The following is a 27,849-nucleotide window of genomic DNA, read 5'->3' as shown; positions in this document are numbered from 1 at the left end:
AAATGTAACCATGTTATAAGGTAAAAGATAATTCATATTTCTGCTCTGAAATCTAAGGTAAATTAAACAATATTTTTTTCTATTTGGCTTCAAATACCTCTTTTTAATGAAACAGACCCATAATGAGAGGGCACAGATGGACATTTTACACAAGCATGAGCTGTTGCTTATTCATTAGTAAAATCACTCTCACCAAGTCTATAAAGTAGTACGGTTTTCATTCAGCACCACCTCTTACGTCTCAGCCATGGCACTCATGCACTAGGGCCAAAGAGAACACAAGACTATAAATCTCTCAACAGGGCAAACATTTTCTAATTTGTCATATTAAGTCTCCATTTCTCATTTTAAATTCACTCACTGTGTGTGTGTGTGTGTGTGTGGGTATGTGTGTGTGTGTTAAATCTACAGTCAGTGTCTCCTTAAGGCAATATGAATGATTTTCCAAGGCACTGGGTCACTAAGAAAGGTTTCCAGGGAGGGCCTGTAATCACTGTGATTGCCATTTTATATTCTAGGAAGAATACACAAGGAAGAGACTATCCCACAGATCATTAGGGAAATTCCCAGTTGCCTTTTAAATTTGATCCCTTAAATTACAAAATAAAGTCTTTGAATAAAAGTGGCCAAAGGAATAAGAGGAGGTAATCTTTCCTTGCTTTAAAAATAATAAATGACAAAGGGTGAATTCTGAGGCATCTGTTTAGTACATTTCAGTACTTTTTCTTTACAGGAATTAGCTTCATTTTCCCTTCTTGCTTTTAGTGGCAAAAGCATTTACTATCAAATTTTCCAAGCATACTAGTATCATATTTCCTCAGTGATGTGAACCTTTTTTATATGGCTTAAATAAAATTGAGTATTTCCAAGTCTCTCAAAGATAATTAGAGGACAACCAGGGAGAAAATATCTATGTGGAATATATAAAGATATATAGATAAAAGACTTGCAAATAAGCCTGATTTTCTAAATAAGAAATCATGTCAAAAGAAACCCAATTACTTAAAAATCATATTATAATATTAGCAGGCAAAGGAAGTGCAGAAGATGTAATAGATCTTAATTTTAGCATAGTCGCTCATGAACTCTCATTTGAAAAATGAATTCAAATTAACTGGGATAAGGAGAGCTCTCGTCTGTACTAAAATAGCCTGAAAGGTTGTAAAGGGAAGGTAATGATGAATGGCAATGTATTGAATCACACTTTTTTTTTTTCAAAAATGGTTCCAAAATCTAATGTATTCAAAGTACTTAAAATACCAAACTATTCATACAATCACCTGAGATGAAAAAGAGGAAGGAAGGGAGGGAGGGAAGGAGGGAGGAAGGAAGGAAGGAAGGAAGGAGAGAGGGAGGAAAGTAGCCAAGTTTTGTGTTTCTTGCACACTTTTGTGGTTTGAGTATTGCACCAACGGCAAGGCCTAAAATCTTGTGGGACTCATAGTCTATAACACCTCTGGTAGCAAAGCACAATATATTAGACATATAACCGATTTTCTTCCTCCCATTGATATATTATTGCTATATATAAAGTACCAGAATATCAAGATTAATAATGGAATAAAGACAAGTGAAAAGAAAATTGAATACTGATTACCATTAACAATGGTTAACATGTACTCAACTGTCACCATGTTCTAGGTGCTAAGATTTAAGTTGATAATTTAACTTAATCCTGAAATCAATTTTAAGAGGTAAATACCATTATTATTCCCATTTTACAGAAGAAGAAACTCAATTTCTTTTTTTTTAAATTTAAAAAAAAATTTTTAATGTTTTATTTATTTTTGATACAGAAAGAGACAGAGCATGAGAGGGGGAGGAGCAGAGAGAGAAGAAGACACAGAACCGGAAGCAGGCTCCAGGCTCTGAGCTATCAGCACAGAGCCTGACGCGGGGCTCGAATCCACGAACATGAGATCTGACCTGAGCTGAAGTGGGAGGCTTAACCGACTGAGCCACCCAGGAGCCCCAATTTCTTTTTTTTCTGAAGAAACTTAATTTCATTTAAGATAGCCAGTAAATTGTGAAGGCACTACTAAAACAAAGTCTTCCAAAATCATCCTCTTTCCATTATTTCACTTTGCTATTATTGCTATTGTTTCAATTATTATCATGATTACTTCCATTGAGTTAATAGATACAGAGACAAAACCACAAACATTAAAATTTAAACAGTGTTGTTGACTAGCTCTTTAAGATGATAATCAGAGATATGCTGAACGATACTTAAACGCCATTACTCTGATTTAGCTACCATGCCAATTCACTTTTCTGTGAAGAATCTCTAGGCTTCATGATTCTATAAGGTCAATAGAAATGACACTGAGACTTAGTGGGCTTAAGAAACTTCTCTAAGGTAGTTGTGGTAGAATCAGGACTTATATCTAGGAGTTCTGATTTGAGAGATTTTATGCTTACCCATTCCTGGATGGAGACTTTCATCATCGGATGCACAATAAATTGCACAGGTCCTTACTGCCTTAGAACTTCAGAGAAGGGAAAATCGCTCCTGGCTGGGAGGGTCAAGGAAGGTTTTTATGGAAATAGGAAAAAGGATCTTTGAAAAAGTAATCAAATAACAGACAGGAGGAGAACAACAACAGAAAGAACATGTCAGGTAGGTGGAAAGTTAGCACATCTCAGAGATGAGAAAACATAGGCTATGTTCAGGGAGAGTGCAAGGACCAGTAAGAGAGAAGCCAAAGACTAGAAAAAAGAGTACTTGGAGAAAACAAAGGTATTTATCTTCTATTGCTGCTGCAAGAAATTACCACAAGTAAATTGAATTAAAATAGCACATATCTAGTATCTTATAGTTCTAAGATTAGAAGTCCAAACTCACTCTCCCTGGGCTAAAGTCAAGATGTCAGCAGGGCTGCTTCCTTCTGGAGGCTGTGAAGGGAGAATGTGTTTTGTTTCCTTTCTCAGCTACTAGAAGTTGCATCCCTTCCTTGGCTCAGTATCCCTTCCTGCCATCGCTTCAATCTCTTACTTCCATCTTCACATATTAACTGATCCTCCTGCCTCTCTTAGAAAGACCATTGTGATTACATGGGGTCACCTCAATAACCAGGATAATGTCCACTGCACAATCCTTAATTTAAGTACATCTGCAGGTCCCTTTGCCATATTCTAAGGTACTCTATTTCTAAATTCTAGATATTAGGACATGGACATCTTTTGGAAGACATTTTTCAGCCTATTACAGGCAAGATTAAATAGGCAAGTTCACACAACCTGATAGTGGATGACTCTTCTTGCCCAACTGGAGAGTAGCAAGAATTACTAAAGATTATTTAAACAAGGAAATTAAAAGTAATATTTTAGGTTGAGTAATCTGGTATTTAGGATGATTCATCTATAGCAGTGGTTCTCAACAGTAAGAGTGTATAAAAATCACAGTTAGCTGGTCGTAAAACAGAGATTCCTGGGCCCCTCACCATTAGAGATTCTCAGTCATTGGGTCTATTGTGGAGTCCAGAAATCTTCCTTTTGTAAAACGAACACCCAAGTGATTCTTATGCAGGTGTTCTAAGATCATCCTTTCAGAAATGCTGGTCTATGACACTTAAATATCCTTTGTGAATATACACTCACTTCATTGCCACTCTGTGCAGAGAATCAGATCTGGATTAAAAAAACAAACCATGAAAATCAAATGCACACTTTAAACCTATTTACAAACTTATTTGTTTGCAGGACTTACCAAAAATCTAAAATAATTATAATATAACAAAAAGTCACGATTTTAAGCATAAAGGGAGAAAAAGCTCCCTGTCCTATATAAAGGAGAAGAAGACATTTGATAATTGTGCATCTCTCTTATTGGACACATTACTATAGGCAGAGCATTGTTCTCAGCACTATCTAACTCAATTCATTTAAGGATCACTCCATGGTTATTATTATAATCTCCATTTTATGGATGAGAAAACTGAAGTTTAGAGGAATTAAATAGCTTATCCAATATTACAGCCGGAAAATGACAGACTTGGTATTTGGTCATTGTCTATCTGGCATCTAAATTTATATTTGCGGTTTTATCCTCTGCAGGATGCTAACTCAAAGGATAGTAACGATTATACTCCTAAGTTTAAATATGAAATCTATAATCATTTAATAGATACATTTGATTCTAAGAAGGAGAAGAAATAAGAGTGGAGAGTGAGAGAAGCAATGAACTAAGAAGCAGGGACTGGGGTTTTATCTTGGCTCTTGGACCACTATCTCTGGGACCTTGAACACAGCCCTTCATCTTTATGGTCTACATTTTCTTGACCTGAAAATAAGAAGACCAGACAAAATAATCTCTAAGATCCTGTTTTATACTTTCAGGAGTTTCATGATTATAGCAATTATGAGTCACATCAAACATCACATATCACCCCACACTGATTTGATCATGGTTTCCTTGAAAAGAGACTTGCACATATTAGCAGAAACCTCTTTTGCTGAAAAATGGCTAAATAAGAAAGAAATTGAAGAAAATCGCATGCTCAAAGCTTGCCTAGAATCTGTGGGAACCAAGGGGAAAGAAAATATCCTTTATCACTTATTCTAAGGATACAGCAACACAAATAATATGATATTGTTGAGAGGAAAGGAGGAAGCAAAAAAAAAACCTTCTTGGAACAGACAACAATTAATTTGATAGATTCAAAAACTTAAGCGAATGCTGAGGAGTCCTGCCCTAGAAGTCTTGTCATCTCTCATTTTAGATAAAATATGAAAAAGCATCCATTCTATAACAGATTAAAAGCAGCAAACCTATCAGAAGGTTAAGTGAGCTGTGCATTCACTTGTATAGAAGTAAAAGCAACCGATAAAATAGTAAAATTATAAAAAGCTGACACAATGACTCAAAAGCACAGGTTTTAAACCTTCTTGGTATGGGGCAAAGGTCACTCCAGAGACCAAATGGCGAAATGACAGCACTGCCGTGGGGCCAGACAAATAGATGGCTTTAGATCAAGTCTTTAACATTGACTCAACATTTACTGAGTCACCACCAGACTTTACTTATATATCAGGCATAGGAAGGATGGGAATTAAGAGGGATAGGAGATTCTTGCTATGTCCTTCAGTAGTCTGGGACAATGGTGAAAGATCCTGGTTATATTCCATAAAGCCGGCAGGGCTCAAGTCGAGGGTATCAGTCCTCAAGGAAGAGCTTTGGGAGAGGCCTGGAGAACTTCTGCCAGCACTAGAGGGTTCTGGAGATGATGCTGACAGAGTAACACTGTGCTGTCCATACCCTGAGGAATTGTTCAAGGAAGCAATGAAGTAACCAGAGAGACAAGGGAGAAACCTATAAGAGCTACCCAAAAAGGGCCCACTGGGCCACCACCACCAAGAAGAAATGCCACCTTCATAGGAAGGACATCAAGACAGGATGCCACAAAGTTATAACTTTAGAAGTATGTATGGCTTTGGAGTCACATGGACCTGGCTTTGAACCCTGACTTGGCTGGGGCGTTCAGTACCCAGATTTTTCACCATTAAGATATCTGCTTCATTTCATTGGTGTGAGAACTGAAAGAAATATTGCTGGTATATAGCTGGACTTCAGTTAGTTAAAATTTTTTATTCTCTTGGTTTTACATTACTTAAGAAGTTTGGGATGTACTCAGAGGAACCTGTGAGAGGAGAGGCTTCCTAGTGGGGGTATTTTTGGAAGTAGCAGGTAGAATGAAACAGCAAGGGATGCCTAAAGTCTTGGAGAGATCTCTGGCTCTGTCTTCCATCTCAATGTCCGTCCTCTTTGGGAAAAGAAGACTGTAGTAGTTTTTCAAAATACTTCTCCAGGGGAAGAATAATACTTTCCCATCTGAAAACCTAGCATCGTATAGGGTCTAAATTTCTGAGTGGAGTACACATACCTGCTGATGCAGGGCAGGATTCCAATTTATCCACCTAGGTTGCATGTTTTAAGGGAGTACAATTATGTTGTGTTCATCTTTGTATGCCCCATAGATCCCAATAAATAGTAGATGCTCAACAGTTTTTGAATGAATGAATATCCCTTACTCTGATCCCAGTAGTATCTCTTTTTTCACTGATTCCATTTTACATCCATGTTTGAACCATTTCTTAGAAGTTATTTTTAGAAAACAAATATTTTTGCATTTCAAATTTTTTAATGTGTATTATTTTTGAAAGAGACACAGAGCATGAGTGGGAAAGGGGCAGAGAAAGGGAAACTAAGAACCTGAAGCAGGCTCCACGCTCCCACTGACTGCACAGAGCCTGACATGGGGCTCGAACTCGTGAACTGTGAAATCTAAGCCAAAGTATGATACTGAACCTACTAAGCCGCCCTGGCGCCCCAAATAATTTTACATTTCAATAGAAAAAAGAGCAACTGATGAAATACTAGTAATTGCAAAAGCATGCCTAAAATAAGACTTATGCTGGAGAGTAGGGAGAAACTCATTTTTTTGTCCTTCCTTGTCTAGGCACCCCCCACGTCTGCGAAAGGATTTCAAATAAGACCGTAAGAAGGAGCAGAAGGGAACAATCTCAAGACCTGGCGTAGCTCCCAAATCTTCAAGTGAAAAGCAAGAGAAAGATAAGACAGCTGCTGCTGAATGCCACCAACTGCTGATGGAAAAGTGGCAAGCAGAGTAGGCAGACCAGCAAAGGATGAGGCCCACGTTTGTGACATAACTATTCACATTCTCTTAGAGATCAGTTCAGAGGAACTCTTTTATAAGATCCTGGTTATCAAAAGGAATTTAGAAAAAAAAGTAAATGCTTGCTGCCTGGGCAACCTCAGTTTCTCAGGAAAGCTACTCAAAGGAAATTTGTAGCAATGTAAAGTAAAGAAGAAGAGAGAGTTCTTTATAGCTCTTAACCAAAACCAATTTGTAAAAACATATGGGTACTCTATTCATGAGGCACTGTGTATGTCTGGAGTGGCTGCAGGGTTGGAAGGGGTACACATATAAAATACAGTCTTTGCCCTCTAGAGATTTACAGCTAACGACTGGCAGTGTGATGTTTGGGAGGAAGAGTCATGTGAGGTCATGCTAGGGAAGACTCCAAGGCAGGATTCTAGCTACTGTTGATACTACTGTACTGCAGCAGCTGAATGAATATCTACTAAACAAATGACTTTTAAAACATAACTTTTCAAACAACTCCTTAGTACTGGAAGTATTTTTCAGGTTTTTAGAGAAACTTTTCATGTTTTTAGAGAAATTCAGAAACTCATTCATGAATGCATAAACAGGAGTATTCACCCGTTTCTTATTTCTGTGGTTTAAATGCACATTAAAATATCTAAGGTCAGCCTCATGGAGATGGATTCTAAGTAGGGACTTAGGTGATGCTGTGTCCATTACTCTTTAAATATGTAGCTAATGCTAAGATTCAAAGCCCAAAGCCTGTAGCCTTTATTAGAGATTGTATCAAAAATAAGTGTTCCTATACTAACGCTTCACATGTATTATTTTCTAAAAGCATGTGTCATCCAAGAATGATCTCCCAATGAAGACACTGTTTGGCAACTCCTGAGAAATTGAAAGTGGTCAACCATTCCTCCTAAGCAAACCATTACAACACTGATGAAAGAACATTAGGTGTTAGGCATCCGGATTGTGTAGATTTGCTCAAACTGGGTAGAAAGAACTCTCTTTTGTGATATAGTTTACTAAGCTCACCAAATTATGCCATTGAGACCCCACTGCATTAGAATCATTACTCACAGTTTGTCAGTAATCAGAAACAATGATCACAAATACATTACAATATCTTCAAGAATCATCATATGCCCTCACTAAAATGCAAACTCCATGGGAGCTCTATTCTGTTTATAGCTATTTTCCCAGTCTGTAGAACACTCTTTGGCTTATAGTAGGTGTTTAATAAACATTGTGTAGATTAAATGCATAAATGAATTTAAATTGCTGCTTTGACATGGCACTGGGGAAAGAATGGCTAAAGAACAAGAGGTTTCTATGTTTTATGAATAAGCATCCCTGCAATCTCTTCTCTAAAGACTGCTTTTGTTAAAATATAATTTTATCTCATCTCACCAAAGTTGAACATGTCTCTCAAATAACATTTTTAGAAAACCTAAAAATGACAAGGTATGTGTCTAACATCTGACATCCACTCAAGAGACAGTAATTGAACACCTACTAATACTGAGTATCATGACAGCCATATAACAGTGAACCAAACAGATGTGGTCTTGTTTATGTCATAAAAACATGAATATAAAGTTAATCTTGTGGCTACAGACCTAGACTTTACAAAATGTGGTGCCCAGAATTAATTCGCACAAAGTAAAACTGTTGAGATGCACAATTAGAGACCATGGAGAAATCTCTAAAGTAGGTTTTCACCCACTGAGCTTGATTCTACTGAGCAAAAAACCTTAAGTGCCTCCTTGATGCTAAGAATAGTTTTTCATACTATTATGGTAGTTCATTCATAAGTAAATAAATGAATAAAAACATATGATTGCACGCACACACCGTATCTTATACACCCAAATAATTGATTTCTTTTACAAAACTTACTTTGTAAGGTTATACTTTCATTTATTCTCATGAATAGCCTTTTAAGTATTTCAAAATTACTTTTTAATTTCCGTTGGAATGGTATCCCATTCTTTTAAATTTACTCAAAGAATGAATTTTAATGTGGGAGACTATAAAAGGATATTTGGAGTCCCTTATGATAAATGATATGGTGGGCAATGGCATTTGGGTTAAGAACAAGATGCAACTGTAGCATATTGGAAATTTTTTTATGTGGTTCATAATTCGGTTTTAAAGGAAAAACCAAAAGAAGAATCTAAAATACTTTTAACAATAGCAATATCATTTGAGTAAATAGAAAATTTATTATGGTAACTATTAAGATCAACTCATATTGTCTTATTGAAATGTAGTTTTGAATCTCAATATCTTATCCTTTAAAGATGTATTTAAGACCTTATTGTTTTTTCCCTAAAGATCAGACATAGGACATTGCTGCAAATCGTTCAAAATGACATATTTTGAAGTGAAACATAATTTTAATAACAGAGCTAAAATAATCCATGAGCCAATAAAATGTATTCAAATTTTAAATATAATGGGATCTATGTCCCTGTGAGGGTCTGTAGGAAAAGAATTGACCTGTGTTCAATCTGATCTAGTTCTTTAAATTCAACTTAAATTCCTCCCCACCACCAATTCTTTATGTTACTTCGTTTAATTTCTAGGTAGACATATGTGTAGACATATGTGGCTTGTTATTTATTTGTTTGTGTAAGACCCCAGATATTAAGGCTTCTTAATGTTTTTTTTTTTTAAATAAGCCACAGAGCCTAACATAGGGCTTGAATTCAAGACCCTGAGATCAAGACCTAAGCTAAGACCAAGAGTCAGACACTGAAACAAATGTACCACCCAAATGCCTCAAGGCTTCTTGATGTATTAATACCATTTAAGAGTTCTTCAGAGTAGAGGTTTCATTTATTAGATGACATTCATAAAATTATCATCATAAGTTATTATAAATATGCTATTGTACTTTTTAAAAAAATTGTGTACATGTTTTATAAAAATGTTTGCATTAAATAAAAGATCGGGAAGGATATGGAAAGTTTAAGACAACAATAGATTTAAACTTGAACACTACTGTGTGAGAATATTAAAATAAGCTTATCAGCGATCTTTTAATCTGTTATAAATCATACAACATACTTTCTATGTGAAAATTATCTATTTTTCAAAATTAAAAAAATCCACTGCATTCTTTTTTCTATGATACACATAATGTTTCTGGGCATGGACTCTCATATTACAGTCAAATATTCTCTCACTGTATTTCATCCTTAGCAAACTGTACAAGAATTCTTATTGACTTGAAATAGGTGCTTAATTATAATCTCAAACATATTTTCATGATTTTACATGTAACAATATAAAAGTAATTTATACCACAAACATCAATCTTGAACTTCTGAATTTTGCTATATGCTATGGAGGAAAATTATTTTTAGATAAAAGATTTTTCAAGACTTGAAAAACTGAGACAATATTAGGATATTCAGATACTGTGAAATAATTATTCTTTTTAAGAACTGAGTATGAGATATCATTAGAACTTCACAGTATTAGATTATCTAAACATCATTAAAATATAATAGCATAAACCAAGTATTATTTTTAAGATGTTTTATAAATGTCATCTTATAATTGATTTCTTTTTTAATTTAGATGTGTCTATATTTGCAAGTAAGCAGTTCTACAGGATGAATAAGTTCTAGAGATCTAATGTATAGTGTGGTGCCTATACTTAACAACACAGCACTGTATACTGGAAATTTCTCGAGAGTAAATCTCAGGTTCTCTCACCACACACACAAAACCTAACTATGTGAGGTGACTATGTGAGGAGATGGATAATTATCTTGACCATAATATTCATTTCTCTATGTATATATGTATATCAAAATACAATGTTATACATCTTAAATATATGTAATTTTTGGTCTAGAAACAATTTATTTAGCAATATTATATTTCATGTGGATTACTTGAGAATAAGTTAGACACTTTACTCTCAAATTGTTTGGTTCAACTTCACAAAATGTGATTCACAGAATATTAAGGAAGAGAACTCCTGAACATCTAATGTTTATGAATCTTTTTTAAACTGAAGTATAGTTGACATATATTTGTTTCAGGTGTACAACAGTGATTCAACATTTATATATATTACAAAATGATCACCGAGATAAATCTAGCTAACATTTATCACCATAATTTAGATATTAGCAACTCTATTTCCTATAAAATTATGGAACGCTTCACAAATTTACATGTCAACGTTGTGCAGGAGCCATGCTAACTTTTCTATATCATTCTAATTTTAGTACTTATGTGGCCAAGTGAGCACAAGTATATACAATTTTTATTGAGAAAAAAAAGTACATATGCTATCAAGCAAGTACATGCCCTTGGCCAAGAAGAGGGTCCATCATCTTCACATTTTAGTGAGATACCAAGGAGGCTCACTACTATGTGAAGGCAGGAATTGGTCTGAGCAAAACTTACATTTGGCTTTTACTGCTCTTTACCCATTTCATCCTATGCTTCAGGATCTTGTCTAAACCTCTGTAGCAAGAAAGCCTTTGTAATAATCAAAGGGCGAACATTTTCTGAAAGCCTGCAGTGTACAAGATTGTGACTGTGATTAAGAGCCAAAATCGGCAAGGTGAAAGCCAGAACCTCAAGGAATTCGACCTGAGGATTTGGGACAGGTTGGGAGAACTTAGTTGCACTGTGAACACACCCATATACTGTCCAGTTTGTGTGCTACAAACACTGCATGTGTTCTTTAATGATCTCATTGGTAGGTACAGAGATGGGAGTTAATCTTCACATCCACCCTGCAATGACCTGCCTGAAATTGGCCACTTTAGGGATGACTCACACTCTCACTTACCTCAGTCCTATTAAAGAAATATTCACTAGTAAATAATTTGGCAACCACTTCTTTTTCATAAAACATAATTAAACTACAATTTTGGCACTAATAGAAAGACAATTATTTGCTTATAGGAACAAATACTACGTTATTTAGCTAAATTATCTAATTTTAAAACTCTTGCCTAGATTTAAAAAGTTCCATCTAATTTACAAAGCAATTAATTTGCTCGCAGAGACTGTATTTTTTCCTCTTTGTAATATTTATTTTTGCGCATTTCCTTTATTATCTCCTGTTAGAAAACTATTTCTAGCATTAATTTGCTTATTCTAAATATGACAGCAAAAATCCATCAGATTTATTACCCAGACTCCCTGGTGCCCATGAATATGATTCGCAGGATATTAAGGGGAAATCAAGTTTTCACTGTTTTCAAACTGCCTTGACATAAGCAGTTAGTGTTTAGAAACTGATGGGAATTAGCCAGTATATGGAGTTCTGACATATGTCAGCTGACAATTAAGCTCTGAATCTAATGGTCATTAGTGAAATTACCCTAACTACCAAACAATAACCCAAGGTTACCACTATCTATATGTATGACAAAAAGAGGTTTTTATATGTCCTTTTGTAACCACACAATTATTAGGCATAAAGTACACAAGCAAGTGCTCCTGAGCTACATTAGCAAAAAAAAAAAAAAAAAAAAAAAAAAAAGGGAAAGCAAAGTATTTAGCCATATTGCACAGGATGTTCTGTGAGGATCCGTTCAGCACAGTGGAGGATCTGTTTCCATTGTGAACTCTAAAGATGGTATGAGCCTTCCTACCAAATGGGCTATAAAAATCTCCTCATTGCTACAGCTCCAGGACAGAGAACTTTAGAGAAATAGAGCACAGCAGTTATTGTAGCCTTGCACAACATGGCTAACATGATCGGAGGAAATCTAGGGATACCCCAATAAGATATTATTTGATATGAACTTGAAATCTCAAATATGTAGAGAAACTAAGGCTTAGTAAAAGAGGACTTAAACAAAAAATGAACTCACCAGGAGCATATGTCTCTAAGGTGCTCGGAACTTACTCCATAGCAGATATAAGTGCTCTTACAGAGGAATAAATGAAGGCTGTGAGTAAACAGAAGAGACGTAATTCTTCCTATGGTGGAGAACAAGAGCTCATAGGTGAGCAGACATTTGAGTTAGGCGTCTGAGGATGAATGGGATTTTATCACGAGGAATCCATTCCAGTTAGAGGGATGAGTTGAAGAAATTCACAACTCAGGATGAGGTGCATACGCCTTCTGGAAACAACACAGGCGCTATACAGTGTTGTGTTAAGAGTCATAGGAAGGATCTGATATAAAACTAGAAAGGCAAGAGAGTTTGGGAATATCATTTCAAGGGATTAAGTTTTACTCACTGTAAATGGGAAAATTTCTTTGAACCCTTTTGAGAAGGACAGTGGCATGAGCATATCTAGTCTTTATGCCCTTGTGTGAGACAAAGAGCCCCACTTGGCCTTAGACTCTTCCTTGAAACTAGAATGGACACACATAAAAACGTAATGTTTTTTATTAATTAATATTCACACTGCTAAGTGTGGAATATCTGGAATATGGAATATCAACTGGAAAAAAGGGACACTAGAGGCACCAAAAGTCCTTAGGAGGCCCTACAACTGTCAGGAAAAGGGAGTTACCCAATGTACCATGAGAGAGGCCACATGGTTGAGAGGTTGGGTATTGAAAGGAGAGGAATTTTATAACTCAAAGGAGCAGGTAGAAGGTGGTAAGAAGGCCTTGAGGAGGCAGAGGTGTGAGGGTTGTGGGGAGGGAAGGGCAGAAGAAAGAGAATGGTGTTTCAGTGGGATACCTTGAGCTCAAAGCACCTTTTGGATCTTCATGTGGAAACATCCATTGTGGAAGTGGCACTTAGGAGAAGTCAGCTAAAGATGTTAAATCCAAAGCCAAAATATTTGCCTGCATTTCAAATGTGTGACGTGATATCAAGAATTGCATTTCATACTAAATAGCCAACTCAATGAGCATTTTATATCTACTTCCCACCACCAGGTTTTAAGCATCTATTTATTTATTTATCCTGTAAATATAACTGAGCTCCTGCAATATGTCAGGCATAGTTCTGAGTGTGAGGATACAGCAAACATGAGAGAGACAATATTCTTGTCTTTTTCTTATTTTCCCATGGAAGATAATCCAAGACCAAATAAAGTAATAAACATATAATAAAATTTAAAGTAGGATAAGTGTATTGAAGAAAAATAAAGCAAGGAGTAAGAAAGAGAAGTATTCCTTAAACTAAATATTTATAGTCTACAGTTGAGATGGAAACCAAGGATTACTTACTTTTCTTCCTATTCTCCCCATTGCAGATAATGACATACAAAAGTCAAGTGGGTTATCTACCTCAAGGAAGAGGCCATTCAGATGAAATGGAGAGGCAGGATTTTCTGCTGAATGTTCTTGATCTCTAAATTGAGGTCTGTGACCCCAATTTAGCTATAAGAAAACTATGCTCATGAGAATGAGAAATGTCCCCAGAGGTTCCATATAGCTCTTCTGCAAGGTGGAGAATCTATATGAGAATAAATAGAATTACATAAATTACTCACAACTCTGGAAATTAATGCATTAATCAGTCTTTTTGTGGATGGTATACAGGTGGTGAAATAAAATTATTTCTTTTACCATTTATTCACATCTTAATTATGAGTCATCATGTGGTTATTCATGAAGCTAATAAAGTCTTTTTATACAGAGTGTAGGGAAGCACAGAGTGAAATAAAAGGAGGGAGGGAGGAGGTAGTAAGCCAAAAAGTGGTTGAACTTTCATCCAGAGAGAAGACTTCAAGTGTACTTGTCAAGAAAAGCTATTGGTGTTCTATTACTTGAATACATTATTTGCAACTGTCGTTATGATCATAAATTAATGCAAAGAATGATGATGAAATTATACACACACTCATGCTGGGAATGTGTCAGAGATGTGATTCCAAGAAACTGTTATTATCTGAGGTAAATCTTGCACATAAGAAATCAAATCTTCTTTGCTTCAGAGATTGACAACAGTGATAAATAATTTCAAGTATTTTAAAGCCGTTAGGATTTGGAAGTGTTCGTTCATGGGCTAGGCTTGCTGCTGCATGCCACTCACTGCAGAGGATGAACTCACCTTTCTTCTTGAAACACTCTCTTCCTCTGGCTACATGAACCTCAGACTTTACTAATTTTCTTCTGACTGTTCCTTTGTTGTGTCTCTGTAAGTTCTACCCAGCCTATGAATGTTGCTGTTCTTCAAGGTTTCATTCTAGACATGTTTCTCTTTTCATATGAAATGCTCTCCCTAGGTAATCTATCCATTAATTCATCCAACACATATGTATTGAGTGCCTCCCATATGTCAGCACTGTTCCATGTACCGGGGATACATTTGTGAACAAAACAAATAAAATCCCTGTCTTTAGAGGACTGAGACTACAGCAAGTTTCAATTAATATATATATATATATATATATGTATATATATATATATACACACATATATATATATATACACATATATATATATATATATGTTATGTATATATACTGGTGAACCCCAAGTTTATATCTCCAGCTTCCATCTGGTTTCTGAGCTCCAGATTTATCCAGTTACTCATTCTCCACTTGGATATTTTAGAAGCATCTCAAATTCAACATGTTCAAAATGGAACTGATTAGGTTTTGAGATAAAATTATGAATTCAGTGTTCCCCATCTCAAGAGTGGTATCAACTTCTTTCCATCTGCAAGTCCCAAAGATGTAGGAGTGATCCTTGTCCTGTCAATTTCATCCACAGGTATCCACTTCTCTCCATCTTCATTGCTTCCTTTCCAGTCCAGTCTACTTCATCTCTCTGGGTCTTTAGAGTGGGTCTCCCTGCACTCACTCTTTCCCTACTCCAATTTTTGATAGCCAGATGATGTTTAAAACTGTCAAATCTTTTTGATCACATCAGCCCCTTTAAGGTAAAAGCCAGAATCCTTCAGTGAACCTACCAGATCTTATATGATTTGCTTTCCCTCAACTTCTCCTATCTCTCCATGTGCAATTCTTATATTTGCTCTCAAGAGCTGCAGCCAATAGGCTTTCAGAATCTCAAACACACTATATGCTTTTCACACACAGGGCCTTTACACATACTGTTACCTTATGCTACTTCAAGTGAATAACATATATTCTTCAGTTTTTGGCCCAGAGGTCACCTCTTCACAGAAGTTGTAACAGTCTGCTCTTGCTTTCATAAGAAAACAATACAGGCTGGGTGGCTTAAATAATATAAATTTTTCTTCTCACAGTTCTGGAAACTAAATAAAAGGGTTGGCAGGTTTTATTTTTCCCAAGGCACCTCTCCTTAGCTCGCAAATGGACATCCACTTTCTCACTGAATCTTAACGTGGCCTTTTATCCGTGTGCATGGGTCCCTGGTATCTCTTTGTATTCTTGTAAAGATACCAGTCTTATTGGATTAGGATCTCACCCTTCCGCCTCATTTACCTAATTAACTCTTTCAAGGCTTTATCTTCAAATATGATCACATTGGGGAGTTAAGGCTTCAACATATGAATTTGAGGGGGTACAATTTAATCCCCAACAGAAGCTTTCTCTAATTCCCAAGGTTAGTTTAGGCTCTCGGTTTTATGTTCTTTTAACACTTCTACTTGTTATAAAGCACTTTGCACAGTTTGTAATGACCAAAGCTGTTTGCCACATAAAAGATCTGGCCCCTTCCTATCACTCTGATCTCATCTTCTACCACACTCCCTCACTCACCCCATTTCCCTTGTGGATTCCCTAATATGTCAGTCATTTCCTGCTTCAAATTCTCTTCTCATGACTCATTCTCTTTCTTCATGCAGGTCTCTGTTCAAATATTTCCTGACCACTGTGTCTTGAAATATATTACCCCAACCCTCCAAATCTTCTATGCCCTCATATAACTTAATTTTTTTCATAATATCATCTATCATCATAATATTTATCTATTTTTATTTGCTTACTGTCTTTCCGCCTGCCAGAAGGTCAGTTTCTTAGGTTTTGGTTCTGTATTCTTCAAGTCTAGAACAGGTTTGGAACATAGGAGGCACTCAATGCATGGTTTTTTGGATGAATAAAAAAAGGTGTTTATTGATATACTTATTTGGTTTTTACTTGTCCTATCAGACTGTAAATCTATGTCAAACAGGAAGAATGTGTTCTACGCTTACTAGTGACTGGGCACTTAAGACTAGTGGCGGGTACGTGGTATGTCCTTAGTAAATATTTGCTGAATGAGTGAGTAAAAAAAATAAAAGCAAAAGTAGTGGAAGTTTATAGAAAACATCTTGAAACAATTTGCAGAACATGAAGAGAAGTTGTGGCATTTCTAGCTATTTCACAATTCATTTTGATTTAGCAGGGGTGCACCCTCAGTTTAAACATGGTTTCTGGGCCAAATCTCTGTTAGTGGCCATAAAACTGCCATCAGAGTGCTATGAAAATTACAGGAAAAAGAGAATAACAGTATTTTTATTTCTAGAAATATTTCCTTTCCAAGGACCAAGTGTAATCCCAGATTATTATTTATTTGGATGGTCTTTTAGTTTGCCAATGAATGGGATTCCAGGACTAAATTATTTGGATGTTTTGTATGGATTGAAATAAAGGTCTTAAAAACAAGGCAATGAAAGCACACATGTAGAGTGACTCCTACTCCAAACCAAGTAAGTTTTTCTATGCTTGTTTTATTTTTAGAGAATTTTAAAAGGGAGGAAAACTGATCAATATTATATTTAGGTAATATATTATTTTTTAATGTGTCAAGAATAAGTGCAATAATAAAAACTTTATATGTAATATTTATAATTCCTTAGAGAATCACATTCTTTCTTTCCAAAAATATCCTGAAAGGAACCCAACTGCTTATTAAAAGTACATGAGCCAAAAGATGAACTAATTTTGCTATTTTGATTTGTCCCTCCATTTAGAAGAAAGTTTGAAAAAAAGCACTTGTTTAATAAGTTAAAATCTAATATTTTTTCTCTCTTTGCAATAAGGTAAAATTCTGAATAATTTCATGTCTTTAAGAACATCTGAAAGAATTTTCTTTTTACATTTCAATTTTTTCTCAAAAATTTCCTACCCTCATTCCCTTTAATTTCATATCTTAATATATATGATATATGTATTAATATGTGCAAAAAGTCAAATTTATGAATGTTTTGGCCCTCAGTTGTAATTACAATTTAAATATCAAAACATATGTTGACAAAAACAGAAGTAATATGAATAAAAATGGGTAAAAACTGCTAAGGAGTATAGATCAGAGTAAATTTAGGAAGAAAAAAGTTGGAATAAAAGGATCAAGGTGGTCCCTACTATGTTTTGATAAATGTGGTGTAGACTCAGTTTATATCCGATCTTATTGTGTGATAGCCATGTGAATATTTAAAGAAATGTTTTTAAATCACCTTTGCCTATCTTTGAAGCAATTATTTGATCTTCAATTAACAGCAGTAAGAAAGAGAAGAAATGCATATAATGGCATTTCATGGCTGAATCCCTAAATGCTCTTCCTTTTTAGGAAATCTATAAGATCCTAGATTATTTACTATGAAATGTAACACCTATTTTGGCAGGATTTCTTAATTTCAGCACTATTAGCATTTGGAGGGTTGGGATACCTCTTTGCTATGTTTCCATGCACTGTTAGAATATTCAGTTGCACTCCTGGCTTCTGCTCATTAGAGGTTAGTAGGACCTCCCTCCCTACTGGGACAAGTAAAAATGTCTTCAGACATTGCCAAGGCCTCAAATCACCCGATTGAAAACTACTGCTTTAAAGTTTCATAATGATCCTTGTAATCTATACTCAATAAATGAATATTTCTTGAGGACCTGAGATGTCTTTTTGTGTTCTAATGAGGATTAAAAGAAGACTATGACATGGCTCCTTCTCTTAAAAAGCTGAGTCCATGTTATAGAGACAATATCACTGGAGCACAATAGAAAACATTTATCACTAGTTCTAGATGTGCTGTATTGCTAATAAGTACCTGAGTGATAAGAGAGTATCCAGAGGGGAACCATGGGGGAGATTTCTGGAAGACACGACTGACTGGGCATGGGCTCTGAAGACTGGATGAGATTTGGAAACACAATATTAAGAAGAAAGTACATTTTATGTGTCATGGGGAACATATTCACAAAGGTCCAAAGCAAAATCTGGGTTAAAAAAAGTATGAGAGAAACTAAGAAAATAAATAAAAGGTGAGGAGAATTCTTTAGGAGCTTATAGAAGGCAGTTGCTTTCAAAATATGACAGGATGTCAATGGAGAGAAAATAGAAGGTGTGGCTTTTAAGTATTTCTTAAAAACTGCTGACTGAATTTGAAGAGAAAATATGATTTCCTCAAAAGCAGTCTAAAGTTCTAGACAAGTGGTTTAACAGCAGATGATGAAACTCATCAAAGGTAGGGATGGCAACTTCAGGATTAATAAGAGAAATGGAGGGGAAGGTCTGAATCTGAAACCAAGAAGAACTATAGTTTTCAAGCTGATTTTGAGTAAAAGATCAGAGTCAGACTGTTGACTGTACTAGCTGATTGAGTAGATGCCATGTCCCCTATAGACTTTGAACACTTGTTCACTTGCTTTGGAATGCCAGTAGGCAAAGAATCTTTTTGATTCAGATTTTATTAAGAAGTTTTATAGCAGCTGAACAATTAAATGTATACATACAAAGTTTTAATTGGTATCTCATCTCTATTCTGTCCTTGATTAACTATCTTCCAGTTAATATATACTTTAAATTCCAGGAGACTGAAGAATCATGGAATGAACTGAACATTCTTAAGCATTTGATCTTAGTTATAATTAAGGGCTATTTCTGGATGTTTTTCAATAATATTCATTTTGACTGATAAATATAAACTTTATTTGATTTCCTACTATATCCAGATATACCATATAATGATGTCATTTTAAAAAGTTCTGAAATAGGCACACACACACACAAACACACACAGACATAATCAAAAATTGGATAATGTCTGCCAGTGAAGGAAGAATAATCTCATACAGAACACTTCTATTATTGATACAAATTGATACTGATTTATATTAATTGAACTAGGCTTTCTGCCCTGATATTTTTTTTAAAAAAAGTATCGACAACACTGGTTCTTCAGTGGAATAGGCAACATCTGTGAGATTTAAAATTTCACATTTAGTAATGGAAATGGTAATACTTTAAAAAGAATCAGGTGGCTTTGTGACTATATATACAAAACCATTCATGAAGTTGAATTGCCATTCCTGATTGGGAACACTAGATGTTACACATTTCCAAATGGATATACACAAATGCACACACGCTCACAGTTTATATGATCATGTTACCTAGACATCTCCTTCTCTGATATGGACACCAGGAAGCAATTAAGTTAATATGTTTCCCCTAAAATAGCTTAAGTACAATACAGGCAGGATAATTATGCTGGTGTGGGTATCTTCATGTTTATGAACATTAATGAGCATAGAAAATTATTACATTTGTTTTTATTATTCTTTTGACAAGAAATAAACTCATAAAGATGATACTTTATAATCACTAGTGGTGTAGATTATAGTAGAAAAACTGTTGCGCACTTTTCCTTCTATGAACATTTGCAGTAGCCACATTCTCCTTTTTGGTAGGCCATCATGATACCAGTTTAGTGTGCCACATTAGGAATTTACTAAAATAAAAAATTTATTGCTTACTGGAGTTGATGTGCTTTCTCATTTGCTTAATATAATATCAAGAAGTGATTTGGGAGTGGGAAAAATGTGAAACAAATAATTATGGCCTGATATTCATAACTGATTGAAAATATGAATATGTACATACACACATTAACATTTGTTCTCAGATTTTTGCATTTGTAAAGATATGCATTTATATAAACATACTATACCATATATAATAAATACTTTAGAACCCATCATGAGACCATGGGTAAGTATGGTCACTATCTTCATGCTTCTACTATATCTCATAGGCACATTTACATAACATTTATTATTTTGTGGTATTTGTGTATAGATTTATTTATGCTCTGTATTGCAGATCTCTGAGGAATTACAGTTGTAATTCATCTCTCTATCTTGAGTGTCTAACACAGTGTCTGGCAAAGAGAAAGCACCAGTACATGTCTAATGGATAAGCAAATACATCTTTTTTGATTCTTTAAACAGACATCTTTTAAATTTCAATCATAAGAAGACTGTATAAAATATTAAATTTATCAGAGTCTCTCAAACTTAAACAGAAAACATCTTTCCATTTCACACTTTATACTCAGAGAATCTTTTTTTTGGCAGAAAATCTTTAAAAAATTTTTTAAACATGTTTTAATTTATTTTTGAGAGAGAGGGACAGTATGAGTAGGGGAGAGTCAGAGAGAGGGGAGACACAGAATGTGAAGACAGGCTCCAGGCTCTGAGCTAGCTGTCAGCACAGAGCCTGACCTGGGGCTCGAACCCACAAACTGTGAGACCATGACCTGAGCCAGTCGGATGCTTAACCAACTGAGCCACCCAGGCACCTCTATACTCAGAGAATCTTAATGCTCCTGCTCTAATAAAAGGAAAGATAATGATAGATTTACAGTGGCCAATGAGGTGCTTATTTTTTGAGCCACTCAAAAATTTCATTCTAAAAAGAGAAAATACAACTACACTAGTAGTTGTATTTTAACAAATTTCATTTTATGATGTTTAATATTTCTGATATCTGCTGCCTTATTTAACTAAAATTTCAAAGTAACCAAGCTCTTGATGCAGGAAACATTTCTCAAACACTTTTTTCAAAATAATATATGCAAATGTAACACGCCATTTTAATAATTTGCTATTCTTCCTTTTGTTTAAATTTTCACACACAAAAATCCTCTTTTTTTTTAGTAAGACAACAGTTTCAAAAAAGAATAACATTTTAAATTTTATACTAGACTTTTTCCTTTGATCGTTTATTTCAGGGTATTTGAGCCTGTCAACATTGTAACAATATTATAACAATAATGTAACAAATTAGCCCTTAAATTGAAGTAATTAAAGTAAAAAATCTAACAGCTCTTTTTATGTCAAAAATTAAGGCTGATAATTGCTTTGAAAATCTCCTGCTGCCCAACCTCACTTTTTAAAGGGATACAAACTTCTACAGGAGGAGAAATTAAGTTTTACAAATTTTCACTGATCATCTTGGCCATGTTTTAGTTTAAAAATACTTTGACAGTAAAAATGATAGGCATATTTTTATTTGTTTATGTATGTACGTATGTATGTATATATGTATTTAATTTAAGGCCAAGTTAGTTAACATATAGTGTAATAATGACTTCAGGAATAGGATTTAGTGATTCATTACTTATATATAATACAAAGTGCTCATCCCGACAATGTTCTCCTTAATGCCCCTTGCCTATTTATCCCATCCCCCCACCCAACACTCTTGTAGCAACCCTCAGTTTGTTCTCTGTATTTAAGAGTCTCTTATGATTGCCTTCCTCTCTGATTTTATCTTATTTTTGCTTCCCTTACCCTGTGTTCATCTGTTTTGTATTTTAAATTCCACATAAGTGAAATCATATATTTGTCTTTCTCTGATTGACTTATTTCACTTAGCTTAATCCACTCTAGTTCCATCCACATTATTGCAAATGGCCAGATTTCATTCTTTTTGATCACTGAATAATATTCCATTATATATATATAACACACCCAATCCTTTTTATCCATTTATTAGTCCATGGACATTTGGGTTCTTTCCATAATTTGGCTATTGTCACTAGTGCTGCTATAAACATCGGGATGCATGTGCCCCTTTGAATAAGTAGTTTTGTATCCTCTGGATAAACACTTAGTAGTGCAATTGCCGGGTTGTAGGGTAGTTAGTTCTATTTTTAATACTTTGAGGAACCTCCATACTGTTTTCCAGAGTGGCTGCACCAGTTTGTATTCCTACCAGCAGTAATGCTAGGCCTATTTTTAAGAATACTTGCACAATTAAATGCACTTTAACATTTCAACCTGCTGCTACTTAAATGTTTGTACTCATAAAATACAGCCTCCACAAAGAAGTGGCAAGTATTTCTTTTAATGTATGGATGCAATTCTACCATCTGTATCATGGAAAAGTATCTTTCCTATTCACACTTATCAAACACTGACAAAAGTAGTAAGTGGATTCAATATAAAGACATACTCTAGCTTTAGCTTCTGCTGTTTAACTTTCATGATGATTGATAGGCATGCAGTGAATTCTACTGATCCAGGACATCTGTCCTCACAACTCAGTCATCTAAATCAAAGTGAATAAGTAGTTATTTAGGATACCCAGGATGCAAGTATCAAGAAAGTCATCATGTATGTGGTAAAGGGAACTGGTGTGAATGGGATTGGGCTCAAAAACAGAGGAAAGCACATCAGGTGCAAGAAACTAATTGAGCAAAGGCAGAGAAACAGAAAAGAAGGAATGTTATTAGGGAAACACCAACTAACTCAGTTTATTTGGAGCAAAGACACCAAGAAAGAGTCAACTCAGAAATAACTTGAAAGTTGGGCTAGGCTACTGGTTAGGCCCTGGAGTGCCTCTCTTTGTTTCTGAACTGAGGAGACATAATACAATATTCAACTGTAATATCTTCTCTGTAAATAATGCTTATATTTTAATGCAACAGCACGGTAATCATCTTTTAAATGCAATGAACTTAATGGAGTAGAGGAAGACAAAGGAAAAGAAATAGTATGTTTACATACTATCACCAAATTGAGAGATAATGTAATAGAATGGAATTCAAGTCAGAAATGTATAAAGATGAAATAAAAGCAATCAACATTAAAAAAAACCCTGCTAATTATAAAAATGGTAATTCTAAGCAAAGAGGAACTTTACATTTTACATGAATGGAAGGAACTTTCTATCGTATACAACAATTATTTTCCAGAAAAACCATGACTACCTTTTTTAAAAAAGCAAGAACAAGACATATGGAAAATGTAAACTCATATTTTTGTTCTCTTTTTATTAGGAAGGAGTGTCTCAAATCATAAAGTTGATATTGGCATATATATCATTCTATACATGATTTTTGTGTTTTGGAAAAATACTAAGTATATTGTACTAAGCGAAGAAAGTCATTATTGCTGTTGCCTAAAAGAAGTTATTAAGCACCTCTTATAGACATCCCTACAGGGTTCTCACTGGGTAATCTCTGACAAATGAGAAACAGGGAAATTTAGAGAGACATAAAAAGAAAATGCATGTTGTTGATGTATTATTTAAAGATTTAAATAATGACTTGCAAACATTTCAGTTTGGTCCTTATGGGTAAATTTATCAAAAAAACAATCTTTTTTGATAAATTTAACATGATTTCACTATCATTCTATAAATGTAAGGAGAAATAGTTTTTCTAAAAATTGGTGTTGCATACATTAAAAAAAAGGAAGAAATAGGAAATTATCTTCTCCCAAACCTAATTATGATAATGAAAACATATCTAAAAATGTGAAGCTTAAGGCTAGAATAGAAGCTATTAATAAAATTTAAAAACACAACACCTTATGTGCAGTTATCAATATTCAGAGGGAAGTAGGTAACATTCAGTTTTATTTTTATAGAAAAGTATGGCTTGACCATGTATTTTAAGGCACACAAAATGGAGTACAAATATTGGTATTTAAAAGCAGCCACAAGTAAATGATTTATTAAATTTGCCCTATTTTAAAACCTTATTTTAGGAGAAAATCTTTTCAAATAAGTAGCTTTACAAGATTCACAGGAACAGCAAATGTATCGAATGTCCTCATCCTGGGTGATTACTTCCTTTGCAGGGGGCCATGTACATTCTCGCAATCTAACTGAAAATTAGAATGCATATTTCAAACAGAACTGGATAAATAGAAAAATGCTTTAAAATAACCAGTCCAAATGAAGGAAGATTTAAAAATGATGATATATATCTGAACCACCTGAACTTTCTAATTTATAGATTGAACTGGCTTTTTTTGCAAATGCTTTGTTGTAAGAATTTAAGTCTGTGTATGTTGGGTCTGGCCAAATAAAATAGTTTTTAAGAAATGGCTTAACTAGACATTTCCAGCCCTTTCTTGTTTTGTTGGATTCTTATGACATTGTTTTTATCCCCCCACAATTAATTTACTGGGGGAGGCAGACACAAATGATTTGTGTAACAAATCGTTACAAAGCAACATGGAAGTGCAGTAAAGAAGACAGGACCAACCATGGGCTCACAAACAAGGGCCACCCGACCCACATCTGGAGGAAGTGACTTAGGAAGGGAGTCTAGGCAGAAATTAGAATAAAGGAAAGAACATGGGCAGTATGGGCAAAGGCAGAAGATGCAAAGGGCAAGACATCACAAGTAGTTTAGGATTGCTGGAGTGGAGTCCGCTTTGGGGGGAGCAGATGGAGAGATGGCTGGTCCTACACAGAGTGAGCGTGCTCTGCCTTCATTAGCGCTTGTCTTCTGCTGAACTACAAGTCCTTGCAGGGCTCTAGCAAAGGCGTGATGGCAACAGATCAGCACCCTAGCACACCACCCTTGTGTCTGTGCTGAGGAAGGTGTGGAGGGGAGAGGGAATAGGCTTGAGGCAGGTCAGGAAAAACAGGGATGGAGAGAAGGAGAAAGATGAGTATTTTTAAAAGGAATCAAGACTGATTATGGAGATAAGAGGGCTGACCACTTGGAACAATAATAAATATAAATAATGTTTTTCACCTGGGTCTGCCAAAAGTATAGCTTTATGAAATGAAATGTCATTGTAAAGTCACCATTTTTTTTTTCAATTGCAGTGAAGTCTAGGGTAATGAATACTCCTTGACAGTGAGAATCTGTTTGTCAATGTTGTGCGTGAATGAGTCACATGCTGAGGACACGGGAGAACAACAGTCAAACTTATCTGATTGTTGCACACAGACCTGGGGCTGAGTCTTAAAGTATTTCTACAGAGAGTGAAGTAAAACAAAGGGAGTTTTTGTTCCTTGATTTTCAAAAACACATCTTTCTCTACGTGAACCTTAGCTATTTATTGCAACATTCCAAGAACTTAATACTTTTTTTATCACTTGCAAAAAAACTGTTTCCTAAGCCTTTTTATATACTCATAAAAAAAATCTGTATTTCCTTCAGCTTGACCAATAATTCAGGAATGCCCACCTTTATTTCCCTTGAGTTGCATGAACTGGTGACTGCATTTGGTTCCTACCTTTTATCTGAGAAGCATTTCACATTGCTACACAGATTTTAGTATTTTATACTTGTTGAGCCTCACTGTCACCTATATAATGCATCTTAATTGAAAAGGCAATAGTTTGTGAATACTGGCTTTCCTCTGAGGGAATAATCTAGGACAATATGCACAATTTAAGAACCTCAGCCAAGAAAATAATACTGTATTTGTTATGAATTGTTCTACAATTTTAATGTTTTAGATTATTCTATAATTTCTATTGTGGAAAGAATTTAACAACTTAGTTGAACATTTCCCTGATAGTGATGTATAGTGATATAATACAGAGTTTACTGAATACATCCACCATATGCATGAAACATGAAATAATTCTTAGCTATAGAATTCATAAAACTGCCTACTTATAAAACTATGACATTTGTTACTAATTCTTAGACATTATTTTATTTTAAAAACTGGGATCACAGTATTTGGTACTTGCTTATAAGAAGTAAAAAAAGTTAAATCAAGTAAAATTTGTTTCAGAAGGTCTAAAGTTGGGATAAAAAGTCTTAAATATTATGTGCATTTTGGTTAACCTTTTCAAAAAAAAGAGAAAACATTCAGCTGATTCTTCTGGATTGCTGGTTAAATTTTCATGAACATAAAGCCCTCACTAAACATCCTTTTACCTTGAGCCTTCTACATGGTGCACCAAAATACAAGTTATCAGTCTTCTCAGAGAATCATTAAGGCAGCTACTAAAATTTCCCCCCATATTTTTGGCATTAAAACCCCACTGGGAACTTTATGTTGGCATTGATGTTGTACTTCTAAAATGAGTTGACACTATAAATGAAACTGGTAAGCAGCAATGTGGTCAGATGATAGAAGAGTTAAAATGTCATCTGATCTCAAACTTACAGGATATCTGATGAATCTGATGATTCACTTGGTCAGTTAAGTTAGGAAGAGAACCTCCATGGAAGTTTAGCTGAGTGGGGGGTCTGTTCAGCCAATTCTCCATCTTTCAACCCAGCAATTGTAATGGATGGCATGGAAGACCTTTTGCAGGCGTGAGCCAATTACAGGTCTGCAGTTTATGTAAGATTCCCAGGAGACTGTTTTCACTCTCAAGAAAGAACATAAATTTGTAATGGAGTAAATAGGATGCTGTTTTAAGATAATCTTATATAGGCTATTTATGTTTAGAGTCATTTGCAAACATTAGTTCTTTATTGTACTATTTGACTGTTTTGAATTAAATTACCTGTGACACACCTAACAACTGGCGCTGTGGTTGAGAACCTAAGAATGGATTATTGTGTTCTAAAAAGAGAAACTCTATCTATACCTGATAAATCTTTAAAGCAAACAAAAAACAAGAAAAACAACTGAATAGGAGAGAGTTGATGCATTTGAATGGAGCTAGGATACTGATGATAGAGATGAGGATGTTTATGTCAGGGTTTCTTTGAAGAATTTGGAATATGGTAAAGCAAAAAATAATTTCTATTTAGCTCTTTGAATGAAGGGACTGGACTCTAAAACCAAACATAACTGGCATTTTTTACATCTCAGTGTTGTCAGTTCCTAGCATTTTGAACTACCTGTTTTATTAAACGTTGTAATAATAATAATGCTTTTCTCATATGATTGTTTTGATTATCAAAAGACCTGACTTTAATATTTTAACATTGACTGAGGGTTCACTCTCTACTGTTCAAAGTGTTTTATAAATAATCTCATTTAATTCTCAAGCAAGCCTTTGAGCTGGGTCTAGTTATTACCTTTATTTTACAGATGAAGAATTAAGAATAAAAAACAAGGGGCATTTGGATGGCTCAGTAGGTTAAGCATCTAACTTTGGCTCAGGTCATGATCTCACGCTCCATGAGTTTGATCTCTGTGTCAGGCTCTGTGCTTACAGCTCAGAGCCTCGAGTCTGCTTTGGATTCTGGGTCTCCCTCTCTCTCTGCCCTTCCCCAACTCATGCTCTTTCTCATCTCTCAAAAATAAATAAATGTTAAAAAAATTAGAAATAAAAAGTAAGGAATAATGGAATAATGTATAAAAAGTGAGGTGTGATGTATGGAAAGTATGATGCCTTGAACATAGTTAACACTCAAAAAAAAAGTTAACT

General features: G+C 34.9%; 1 protein-coding gene and 1 non-coding gene across 2 annotated transcripts in view; both read right to left on the bottom strand.

Annotated features, from left to right (window-relative positions):
• The window catches only part of KCNQ5 (potassium voltage-gated channel subfamily Q member 5), a 512,482-nt gene that overhangs the window by 416,679 nt on the left and 67,954 nt on the right, over nt 1-27,849 (bottom strand). The gene's annotated exons all lie outside the window — the stretch shown is intronic.
• LOC115297288 lies at nt 10,795-10,901 on the bottom strand. The gene has a single exon (XR_003911384.1). It is a non-coding gene; the product is annotated as a U6 spliceosomal RNA (small nuclear RNA).

Source organism: Suricata suricatta, chromosome 7, assembly GCF_006229205.1.
Source record: "Suricata suricatta isolate VVHF042 chromosome 7, meerkat_22Aug2017_6uvM2_HiC, whole genome shotgun sequence".
NCBI lineage: Eukaryota > Metazoa > Chordata > Mammalia > Carnivora > Herpestidae > Suricata > Suricata suricatta.
The sequence above is the reverse complement of the archived record's forward strand: the minus strand, read 5'-3'. Positions and strand labels throughout refer to the sequence as shown.